At 37.5% G+C, this 12,758-nt stretch overlaps 1 long non-coding RNA gene across 3 annotated transcripts in view; it reads right to left on the bottom strand.

Annotated features, from left to right (window-relative positions):
- LOC107133222 (uncharacterized) overlaps positions 1 to 12,758 on the bottom strand; it is an 85,088-nt gene that overhangs the window by 26,951 nt on the left and 45,379 nt on the right. For 2 of the 3 annotated variants that reach the window (XR_009490818.1, XR_009490817.1), the window contains 2 exons: positions 6,250 to 6,381; positions 315 to 418 (listed from right to left, as the gene is read on the bottom strand). This is a non-coding gene — a long non-coding RNA (uncharacterized lncRNA). The other variant, XR_001502027.3, reaches the window with a different exon arrangement.

Genomic DNA, 12,758 nt, shown 5'->3' with positions numbered 1-12,758 from the left:
CCCTCACCCTGTCTTTAAAAACCTTTCCTTGAAGGTCTTCAGGGAGTTCAGATATTTTGAGCACTAAAACTACTGGACTTCTTGCTTACACCCTGCAATAAATGCTGCTCTTTTCTTCACCACCACCTACTGTCAGTAGATTGAGTTGAACATGGGCAGGTAGACCCAAATTTGGTTCGGTAATAAGAAGACTACATCTAGAAATGTGTAAGGCATAATTCAGATCCACATTTGTAAGGATTCTTTGATCAACCTATGACCTTCAATGACCTATGACCCGATGGCCACACTACCAGCAAGGGACTCTGTGGTACCTGCTACATTTCTTCATCCATTCGCAACGATAACTCCTTCTTCCAGTAACAGTAGAACATTTGGTGGCCCACAAACAATCTTTGGGTCGCAGAAATGTTTGGTCCTAGAAACAGAAGAACAAAAGAGGTAAGTTCAAATCTCAAAGGGTCAGGGAAGAATTGTCTTAACATGGAAACAGAAACTAAATACTTTGCAAAATGATAAGGAATAGTATCACATCAATTACATTGCTTCAGATCAGGCTTTTTCAAACACTTATTGGAAACCTACCAGTAGGTATACCAGACCACATGCTAAAAGCATTCATTTACATCTTATTTACTCTTCACAGCAACTGTGTGAATAGGCATAGCTATACCTACTTTGAAAAGAAACTGAGAGTTCAGAAGACTAATAACATAATCGAGGTAACACAACAGGTAAAGACAGAGGTGTTTTCTTTTTTTTTTTTTTTAATTCCTCTATTATTTGTTCTTCAGCAGAGGTAATAGGGGCTTTCCTGGTAGCTCAGCTGGTAAAGAATTCACCTGCAATGCAAGAGACTGCGACTTGATTTCCGGGATGGAAGGATTCTCTGGAGAAGGGATAGGCTACTCACTGCAATATTCTTGAACTTCCTTGTGGCTATGATGGTAAAGAATCCACCTGCAATGTGGGAGACATGGGTTTGATCCCTGGGTTGGGAAGATCCCCTGGAGTAGGGCATGGGAACCCACTCCAGTATCCTTGCCTGGAGAATCCCCATGGACAGAGGAGCCTGGTGGGCTACGGTGCACGGGTCACAAAGAGTTGGACATAACTGAGTGACTAAGCACACAGCACAAAAGTAATAGAGCATGTTGGAAATTCCACTGTCATGAATTCAATATTTTAAAAAATATATATAATAGTTATTGTTCTATGTCTGAGTGGAATTTGGCTTATAACATGTTTTCCCATCAGAAGAATTTATCTTGCCAATTTACGGTAATACAGTCCTTTCCAATGTAAAATTAAATCAAATCAAGTCCTATTTCTATTGCTCTCTACCACCCCTTCTTTTCCCTTCCCTCCCCAAAGTTATGTGATTTCCAGTGGCCTTACATGTTTTCCTGGAACTGAATCTAGGGCAGCTTGTCCATGTAATGGCGTGTACTATCTCTGGCCTCCCCTGAGCCTAGCTGATCCTGCCTTGTCTAGGTATCATCTTCTCTATCACATCTGCTGTTCATTTCTGTGATCCTCCATGACATTCAGTGATGGGTCCACACTCTATATATCCCTTCTTCTGGTGGTGAAGCAGTCACATTTATCTCCATGCCTTTCTTGTAAACAACAGTAAATTTATAAATCTTCCCTCAACACACCTGGCCTGGATGTGCAAAACTCCATAACATGGCTATGACTCAGGTTGGTCCACAAGGTACTACAGTCAACCACTGACAATCACAACTCCTATATTCCAAGACATTAGCCATCTTGTTAAGCTGTGCCCTGAGACACATTAAGTCATGGAGATATCTCAGAGAGTATATTCAGCTCTGAAATATCTCCAAACTTACAGAGTATCTCCAGAGTCATGCCTTCTCCCTGGACTCAGCTGAGAAGATTATAGCAAAGATTGAAATTCTTTCCAAAGACCCAGCAACCAGTAAACTACATACATTTTCTTCCGATCTCTTTCCTGCCCTGTGGATGAACTCCCTGCTCACCCTGTCTTCTTCAAGAATGGCTCCTGGGAAGAAAATCATTAAGCAGAATGTCTACAGTCCACAATCTCTCTTGTAGCAGGAGGGAGATGGGGAGACACCCTTGGAAACAAAGAAGCTAATTTACCAAATCTCCTTGCAGTCAAGCAGACAACAGGTCTCCTGGTATACACACTAATCACCTCCTTCTCAAGAGGGTCCTCATCTATGAAAATATTTTAGCAGAATATACTTCATTTGTCTACAACTGTTTGTACTAAACAAATCTGGAATCTACAAATTTATAGTGCATGGCTTCCTGGAAAATGTCACATAAGCTATACAACCACCTGGAAATGAAATGATAATGTGTCACAGCAAAATGGCCCTCTTTTGTGTCATTTATGCAGGCACAAATATCACACAGAGGCTCTCTGCATAACCTGAGCCAGAGCACATCCTGCCTGGCAAGAAGTAATCTGAGTAACTGCACTGAAGGGCCGATTCTCTCCCTGTTTCACCTGTGCCTCGTGATTGTATGTCTTCTTGAAGTCATTGGCTAAGCTTGTTATTGGGAAAGAGTTCTCATGTGAATCAGTCTGCTTTGACAATCCAGCCCTTTGTGCTGTCTCTACTCATCTCCAGTTCTCTCTCACTGGGTTTAAGCCCTGTTCTGAGTCATCAAAAGTTGAGCTGTTGATATTTAAAAATAAGATTATAAAATTTACTAAATGGTTTTTTCTTTAAAGTACTGCTCTTTACCAATAAAAGGAGGGATATTTCTGACTATTGTATACTTAGTTCAGTGTGTATAAAAGACTTGCTGATGCTTAAATGGTGAGAAGAGTAAGGATGGCAGCGATAGTAAAAACACATAATCCAATACAGTTAAGTTCCCTACATATGAGTAAGTTCTGTCCCAAGAATATAAGTCCAGCTTGTTTTTAAGTCCAACAAAGCTAGCCCAAATATAAAACTAACACAACTGGCTATATAGTCCTGTACCGTAACCGCTTTATAATACTTTTCACACAAATCATACATAAAAAACTAGCAAACACAAAAAATGAAGAAAATATTTTTAATTTATGGTACAGTACCTTGAAAAGTACAGTAGCACAATAGCTGGCATGCAGGGGCACATTTGCATCCTTGAAAGTTGGTTTGTACATGAGGAACTCACTATATTAAAATATAAACTAGTAGTTTTATTTCAGAAGTTTACTGTGGCAGTATCATGACATCATCTTTAAAATACATTAGAGTCACATTTTGACTACCTTATCTTCCTAATAGGATGAGTACTTAACTATTTTAGCTAGATGCAAATAGTTATTAGTATAAATTTTGTTAATATTATAAGTAAGTTGATAAATTCCTATGTCATTTCAAGTATTGTTTAAAAACAAACATGGACGATTAGTGACCTCTGTGATCTTGCCTAGGACATGGATAAAAAGACTGAGTGCAAAATTCAATTATAAAAATAAAATTGTGAGAATTAGATTTATTGAATTCTTATAAAGATGCTTCTATATAAGTTTATCCAACATTATTCGATTATTTAAAAAGTTACATATATACAAATATGGCTAAACATGACATAAGATGACCATTTCATGAACAAAGTATCATATTCAATAATCAAAACCCAATAAATGAGTCTCCGATCTATATTAAACAAATTTAATACAAAACTTCTAATCTATAGAAATAAGCCATTTGCCTTATGATATGAATTATATTTTTAACTTTAATTGAAACTAACTGCAAATGAATAAAAATTACAGTTACAAAAGAAAAAAAGTAACATTCTAGGTTTTCCAAATGGATCTACCATTATACACCAAACTGTATCACACATACTTGAGAATTTAATTATGTCCTATTAAAATTAAGTATATTTCAACTAGTAACTTAGTCTATTTTTCATGCTTACGTTTGGTATCTTTTCTTGTTAATGATATAAAAGAGCTAAAAATTTTTTATAACTGTAGAAAGGGAAAATAAGACAGACTTTAAAAAAGAAAGTTTAAAACCTCATTTAGACCATTTCTTTTAAAACAAATAGGAATGAAAATAGTTCTGATAATATTTCCTAGTACCACAAATTTCCCAGTTTAAAAATTAGAATTCGTATGAGGTTCTGCAAATGTGTTATTCCTTATGAGAAACTAGGGTTATTTTATTATTGGAAGGAAATATCAGAATATAATTATAATATAAAATATTAAAATCCAACATTTCTACAGGATCTTAAGGAGACATATTATGCCAGTGTTCTTTAGGGGAAAATATTATAACAAACAGAAGTGACAGCATGGCTCTAGGGTAAATCTATACATTTAAATAAAAGTACAGTAATGCTGTTCACATACAAACTATTTCTTATATCAATGATATATTATTATGTGGTGCCAAAAGGATTCAGATAATGTGTCTACATAGCCCGGAACTAAATGTAATAAAACCAGACCAGGATCTGTTTAAATTTATGTTTTTTTTGTGCACATTACTATAGAAAGAAGAGTTTTTCAAGCAACATTCAATAAGATGCCTCACTAGATACAAACTGTTCTACTTTTAACAGAGAACTGCCCAGGCAAAATCAAGCTGCCCAGGTGAAATAATAAACCAAAAGTGTGTGTTACTAGAATGGTATTTTGTGGGAGTATATCATCACACAATGCAGTCTATATTTTAGAAGAGATGAAAAAGAAATTTGGTATGTCTTCATTCATCATAATATGGTATATATTCGACTATGAGCTTTTTTATATATAAATTTTTACCCCGAGTCTTGAATACAGTATGTATGACTACAAATCATTAATAAAACTTTCTACTCTTTTGTACATTTGGATATACGGTCTGAATGTGGCATACCCAGGCTGTAGCACAGACAACTTACCTTATTGTTTCAGTATAAGAGGAAGAAAGGAGGGGAGAAAGGGAATAAAAGCCTGCTTGAATTTAAAAACAAAAGTGATTTCCATATTAAAATAAGGTCAACCCCAAAAGAATGACCTGTTTTTCAGCTTGTGGGTGCCCTTGGATGGAAAACTCTCCTGTGTATTTGTCAACAAGAGTCTAAGCGACTTCACTTTCACTTTTCACTTTAATGCATTGGAGAAGGAAATGGCAACCCACTGCAGTGTTCTTGCCTGGAGAATCCCAGGGACGGTGGAGCCTGGTGGGCTGCCATCTGTGGGGTCACACAGAGTCAGATACAACTGAAGTAACTGAGCAGCAGTAGTAGCAGCAAGAGTCATATACTAACTAATCTCTGTCAACTCAACATAGATAGTCAAAATACAAAGGGGTAAACTATTCCTAATTAACTATTGAGACCACACAACATAATACTTAATAGTTCATAAATAAACAATCAGAATAATTTTTATAAATGCTTGCTTGATTAATTTTTATCTCTCTAAATTAAAATTCAACTCAATGAGTTTATGAGGTTAGACCAGTGGTTTTCAATCCAGAATCCTGGACTCCAGGATTCACGCCAAATGGACTCTAAAATAACAATAATTATGCTAATAATAATATGGATAAAATAATAACAAACATTTATTATGTGCTTACTGTCTTCAGAAATTCCATATATGTTACATGCACAAAATTTTTAATCCTTTACAATAAAACTATGAGCTTTGGGATTCTTCATTCTAAAATGAGGAGGAGATAAATGCAGAGAGATATGAGGAAGCTTTTACAGGGTCATTCCATTAGTAAATCGCTGATTGATTTGAACCCAAGCAACCTAGATATTTTAATCACTATACATGCCACCTTCCAAGGTAGTCATGGGAAGTCTATGAACTATTTTCAATCCCCATATGTCTTATAGACATTGCCCATTTATCTATTTTGGATGAACTAAATAAAACACTGTTCCTTTGACACCGGTCAAAATTATGTCAATTCAGAGTGGTAACACTAATTGATAACAAATTTTGATCCGAAGTCTGTAGGCATCTTTAGACGCAAGGAAGATCATGACTTATCCAGCCTTTCAGAACCAGTCGGTAGAAAACTTGGCTTTTTGGGTTTCTTGCCAGTATGTTCCTGAACTTCCATCTACTTTCTTTAATGTAATAGCACATCAGAATCGCCTTCACACAGTGTTTTATGGTTTTCACTGCACTTGCTCACCTTAGCACATTCAAAACATCTGGAGCTAATGTTTTAAAGACTTGCAAACTTTTAAAGTGGCTTCTATGCTCAGAAAAAAAAAATGAAACAAGGTAGAACCTACTTTTTATCCAGTCAGCACATCCTCTGGCAACATCCTCTGTTCTTTCCATCTAATTTTAAGGTGCCCAGTTGCAATGGTGTATAACAACCTGATAAGGATTCATTGCAAAATTCAGTCACGGGGTAGGTCAATCTGAAAAAAAAAATAATGTTCACATAAATCCGACCTGGATCAAAATTTTTATTGCAGACATGAAAGTAAGCTAGGGTTGGGGAAAAAAATGAAAGAGCTATAGAAATGTAGCATACTCATAATCTTTCATTTCTGCCCTGGAGAGGCTTGAAATGTTGAAGCCAGGAAATAGAATATGATCAAACAGCCACACTTGTATGTGACTAAATTGATAAAAACCGTGGAAACCTAAATCTAAATTATGAAGTATATTTATGAAGTCCTATCAAACTGAATTGTTATCTTTAGGTGCTTTAAACAGAAATTCTGAACACTGAATAATGGCCCAATAAATGCTTAATGAGGAAATGAATATATGGTTCTACCAATCCACGCTTTATCTTTTGAGATGGTTTCTTTCACATCTCGAAAATCCACATGAAGCCCAAGACTTGCATCCTATTCCAGGTGTTTTGTGGAAGAAGGAGAAGGTGCTATATTGCCCAGAGAAGAAACTCAATGCATTTTGAATACTGAGAAGTTACTTTAAAATACGAGTAGAAGTACAATACATGTCATAACATTGTTTGTTTGCAGTAATGAATGGTCACAACACCCACAAATTTTCTGCTAATCACAACTGGTAAAACAAAAAAAATGTAAGATGGTGACAGATTTGACATGTAAGCCATTTAGTTAATATTAAACTGTCATTTGGTAGGTTAAAAAAATTGGAAACAAATATTCAAAATTGAATGTCCAATGCATATAACCATTTTAAAGCTGTAAGTGTTTAATTTGAGAAAGATTACACAGAACAGAAAAACATCCAATAGTTCAAATTTTGAGAAAGGGGAAATTCCACCATGTATAGATAAGGATGAAGAAGGAAAGAACATAATCTCCTAATTGCACACACTTAAAATGGTGTGTCTTGTATTGTTTGAATATTGGGCAAACTGCAAATACATCTACAGTATCAGTCTTCAATTGTAAGTGCTGGAATGCAAAGTCATGCAAATATTATATATCTATTCCTCAACCCTTCCCTAAAAATGAAAGGAAACACTTTCTTGAGTATTTACTATAGCAGTGTATCATAACATTTTAACCCTATGCTTTTGATATGAATAAAAAAATCAGTTGGTAAATGTGCATAGGATTTCTCCAAATATCATTCCTATTACTACTATTTGACATAAAAAGTTAAAAGTAATATACAAACAGTGTAATAATACTCAGCCATAAAAAAGAATCAAATAATGCCATTTGCAGGGTGGATCTAGAGATTATCATACTAAGTAAAGTAAGTCAGAGAGACAAAGATAAATACCATATGATATCACTTACATGTGGAATCTAAAATATGGCACAAATGAATCTATCTGCTAAACAGACTCACAAACTTAGAGAACAGATTTGTCATTGCAAAGGGGGCAGGGGTATGTGGGAAGGATGGATTGGGAGCTTGGGATTAGCAGATGTAAACTATTACATATAGGATGGATAAATAACAAGGCCCTACTATATAGCACAAGGAACTAAATTCAGTATCCTATAATAAAACATAATGGAAAAGAATATGAAAAAATATATATATATAGTAAATCAAGTACACATCAATAAAATACTTTTTAAATTCAAAATGATCACCCCCAAATTGTCCTTTAATGAAGAATCTACTATAAAAATTTTGTTGTCCTTAAAGACAAAATTCATGAATATTTCATGAATCAAGGAAATAAAGGGAATGAGGCGAGATAGTTCATCAGTGCTGACGCAGTAACTCACAACTGCTAGGGAAAGTGATCTTCAATACAATTTCTGTTTTTTGACTTTTATTTGAGCTGTATTTCCAACAATAACAACAAAATAAGTAGCAGAAAAAAATATTCTCTATGTTGGAAAAAATAGATGTAATCGCATTACAAATTGCAAAGTTTTCAGGGACTGATATAGAGGAGAACTACCCAAGTTTAAGAGTTACTGTAAAGCTACAGTTGGAAAAGGCAATGGCACCCCACTCCAGTACTCTTGCTTGGAAAATCCCATAGACGGAGGAGCCTGGTAGGCTGCAGACCATGGAGTCGCGAAGAGTCGGACACAACTGAGCGACTTCACTTTCACTTTTCCCTTTCATGCATTGGAGAAGGAAATGGCAACCCACTCCAGTGTTCTTGCCTGGAGAATCCCAGGGACGGGGGAGCCTGGTGGGCCGCCGTCTATGGGGTCGCACAGAGTCGGACACGACTGAAGCGACTTAGCAGTAAAGCTACAGTAATCAAGACAGTGTGGTACTGGCAAAATAACAGACAGATCAAAAGCACGGAATGCAAAGCCCAGTAATGGGCCCATAAATACATTCAACTGATATTCGACAAGGGGCAAAGGCAATACAATGCAGCAAAGATAGTCTTTCCAACAAATGGTGCTGGAACAACTAGACATCCACACCCAAATAAATAAATAAAAACTCTAGACACAGACCTTACATCCTTCACAAAACTGAACTCAAAATGGATCACAAACTTAAGTGTAAAATGCAAAATTATAAAGTCCTAGAAGATAACAGAGGAGGAAATCTAGATAGATATTGTGTATAGCATTTTAGATACAACACAAAATGCACAAATCATGAAATTGATAAGCTGGACTTGGTTAAAATTAAAATTTTCTCTTCTGCCCAAAATTTTGTCAAAAGAATGAAAAGACAAGTCATAGACTAGGAGTAAATACTTGTAAAAGATGTAATTTATAAAGAATTATTGTCCAAAATAACCCAAAAACCTATTTAAACTCCACAATAAGAAAACAAACAACCCTCTTACAAAATGGCCCAAATACTTTAACAGACACATCACAAAAGAGGATAAGTAAATGGCAAATAAACATAGGGAAAGATATTCCACATTATACATCATCAAGGAAACATATTAAAACAAGATCCCGCGACATGCCCATTACAATAGCCCAGATTCAGAACACTGACCACAGCAAGTGCTGATGAGCATGTGGAGACGCAGGAAAGCTCAGTCATCTCTGGTGAGGATGCGGAATGGTACAGACACTTGGGAAGGCAGTTCCTTAGTTTCTTATAAAACTATTCTTATCATCAGTTCAGTTCAGTTCAGTCGCTCAGTCATGCCCAACTCTTTGCAACCCCATGAATCGAAGCACACCAGGCCTCCCTGTCCATCACCAACTCCTGGAGTTCACTCAGACTCATGTCCATCAAGTCACTGATGCCATCCAGCCATCTCATCCTCCGTCGTCCCCTTCTCCTCCTGCCCCCAATCCCTACCAGCATCAGAGTCTTTTCCAATGAGTCAACTCTTCGCATGAGGTGGCCAAAGTACTGGAGTTTCAGCTTTAGCATCATTCCTTCCAAAGAAATCCCAGGACTGATCTCCTTTAGAATGGACTGGTTGGATCTCCTTGCAGTCCAAGGGACTCTATGATCCAGCAATAGCATTCCTTGGTCTTTACCCAAAGAAGTTCAAAGCTTATGTCCACACAAAAAACCTGCACATGCATGTTTATAGCATCTTGACTCATAACTACTAAAACTTGGAAGCAAACAAGTGGTCCTTCAGGAGGGAAATGGATAAATCATGCTACATCTGGCAAAAGTAATATTATTCAGCTATGAAAACCTTAAAATGATTGATAGTTGCCAGAGACTGGAGGGAGAGAGAGATGAATAGATGGAGTACAAAAGATTTTTAGGGCAGTGAAACTACTCTAAATAATACTAGAATGATGTGTGTGTGTGTGTGTGTGTGTGCGCATGCAAGTGCATGCTCAGCTGCTCAGTCGTGTCAACTCTTGGCAACCCTATGGACTGTAGCCTGTTAGGCTCCTCTGTCCATGGGATTCACCATGCAAGAATACTAGACTGGGTTGCCATGCCCTCCTCCAGGGGATCTTCCCGACCCAGGGATTGAACTTGCATCTTTTAAATCTTTGTGTTGGCAGGCGAGTTCTTTACCACTTGTGCCACCTGGGAAGTCCATGTGTATCATTAAATATTTCCAAATCCATAGCCTGCACATCACCAGGAGTGAACTCTCATGTTAACAATGGACTTTGGGTGAGAATAAAGTATCAATTTAAGTTGAGAGATTTAACAAATACACCACTCTGATGCCAGACATGGATAACAGACAAGGGTATGCGTATGAGAACACAGGGTGCATAGGGAAAATCTCTGCACCTTCTTATTTTTGTCATGAATCTAAAACTGTTCTAAAAATAGCCTGTTTAAAAATACACAGGCCATTAGAAACCCCCAGTCAATGCTATGAAATGAAAATGCAATTGACAAGCTAAAGACTTTTTCTTCCAAATCTCCAGAGAAGTATCCAGAGGATGGTATGACTCAGTAATCAATAATTAAAAAGAAAAATGTTCTACTTTGTTTTACAGCTTCCTCTCAAATATTAAGAGTGATCCTTCTGTTGCGAGGAAAGATCATTTTGAACTCAAACAAGGTGGGGTCAAAGGCCAAGAAGCCCTCATCACCTCCCACCTCCCCCCACCTTGCCTAGAGTCACAGAGTAATGCAGACCCTGCCATCCACACTGCCTCACTTCTGACTACAATCTTTCCCAGATGGTTGGACAAGCAAATACATGAATATAAACAAGGCCCATCTTATAGAGGAAGTTGTGTAAAAGTCAGCCTCTAGGCAGAGGGAACTGGAAGATGGAAGTTATGTATTAACATGGAAGGGATGTGTGATATATTCTGGAAAGAAAATAAGAGCTTGCTGAATAGTGCACTAATGAGAATATATCTTATACACTCTTGCCCTCCCACACCTGGAAATATATAACCCAAAATGCTAACAGTTCCTACTCATGGAAATAAAAGCAGGGGGACAATGGAGGCTTCCACTGTTCATATGCTTCAGTGCTGTTGGAAATATATCTATTTTTCACAAACACTACTTGTGTAATTTGTGTGTTAGTCACTCAGTTGTGTTCTACTCTTTGCAACCCCACAGACTGCGGCCCTCCAGGCTCCTCTGTCCATGGAATTCTCCAGGTAAGAATACTGGGGTGGGTTACCATTTGTGTCTCTAGGGGATCTTCCCAACCCAGGGGTGGAACCCGGGTCTTCCACACTGCAGGCAAATTCTTTACCACCTAAGCCACCCAGGGAAGCCCTTATGTAATTTAACAACAAACTAAAATATGAGGAAGGCTTAGAATTGTATACTTCTACTGAGGAAAAATGAGAGCCCTGTTCACAAATTTTTAATACACCCCAGCCTTTAAGACCTGCTTATAACCTCCAGCAACTTCTTTTATCCAGTTGTCAGGCAGACCATTGGGGGCTGGAAAAATGGAAAAGACGCTGGTCTAATTATAAGCAGTAATGAATTCATGACTTCATCTTGATTTCACTGAGAATCAGTTTTCTTATCAAGGTGAATAATCTTTGATAATATGGTTCTTAGCGGGAATTAATGATATATGTCAAGAATCACTCATGATATATGTCAAGAATTCTTAAAAGAATGAAGAAAATCAATGTTTAAAATATTGGGTTGGCCAGAAAGTTCATTTGGGTTTTTCCATAAGATGATACGGAAAAACCCAAACTTTTTGGCCAACCCGTATTTGTGCGAGCATCTTCAATTTCCACTTGGGTCTGAGGGTTAGTCTCTGAGTATGCGTGATGGCTTTATAGATTTCTCTGTAAACTAGAGTTGCTTGTTCTCATGTGATGCAGTAGGAGCAGCCTTGCCCTGACCTGGCCCCAGGAAAGCCTCTGGTCCTGGGAGGGAGAGCGAATTTGACATTCAGTCTGCTGGAGGTGACTCAAAGTCTAAGTGACTCAAAGTGGCTAAAATCTCTGCCCAGTTCCTTAGACTGATGACTAACAATCAGGTGGTATTAGAAAGTGTGCTATATACACCTTTTATAAGCTGGTTTGTGAAAATACTGGCTGAGTCATGTGCTTGGGTGCCTGGGGACCAACCACGTGTGCACAGACCCTGCACAGGGAGGGCAGCTCATCCTAGACGCTGGTAAGATGCAAACCCAAGCACAGACCACAAAGAGGAGGTTGTCTTGGCCAGCCTCAACCAGGCTTTTCTCTGTCCAAATACAGCTTGCTTTCCCCTATTGAATGTGATGGATATGTAATTGATTCCTTCATCTTTGCTCACTGACTAAACATTGCTGACATAATAAGAAGTGGTGGGAATTTTTTCAAAAATTAAGTTAAGTGAAGCTCCTGACTTTAAGGAACTTATGCTCTAGAAGGGAATACATGATAACAAAGGAAAATGCAAAATGTACATCATTTTACATTTTTGGATAAGCAGCAAAGACTAGACTAGCCCAGAAGCAGCACAGCAGAGACTTGGAAGAAAGACAGCCAAGGCATAG

The sequence above is a fragment of the Bos taurus genome, chromosome 16 (genome assembly GCF_002263795.3).
Source record: "Bos taurus isolate L1 Dominette 01449 registration number 42190680 breed Hereford chromosome 16, ARS-UCD2.0, whole genome shotgun sequence".
Lineage (NCBI taxonomy): Eukaryota > Metazoa > Chordata > Mammalia > Artiodactyla > Bovidae > Bos > Bos taurus.
Note: the sequence above shows the minus strand (reverse complement) of the source record. Positions and strands in the feature narration are given on the sequence as shown.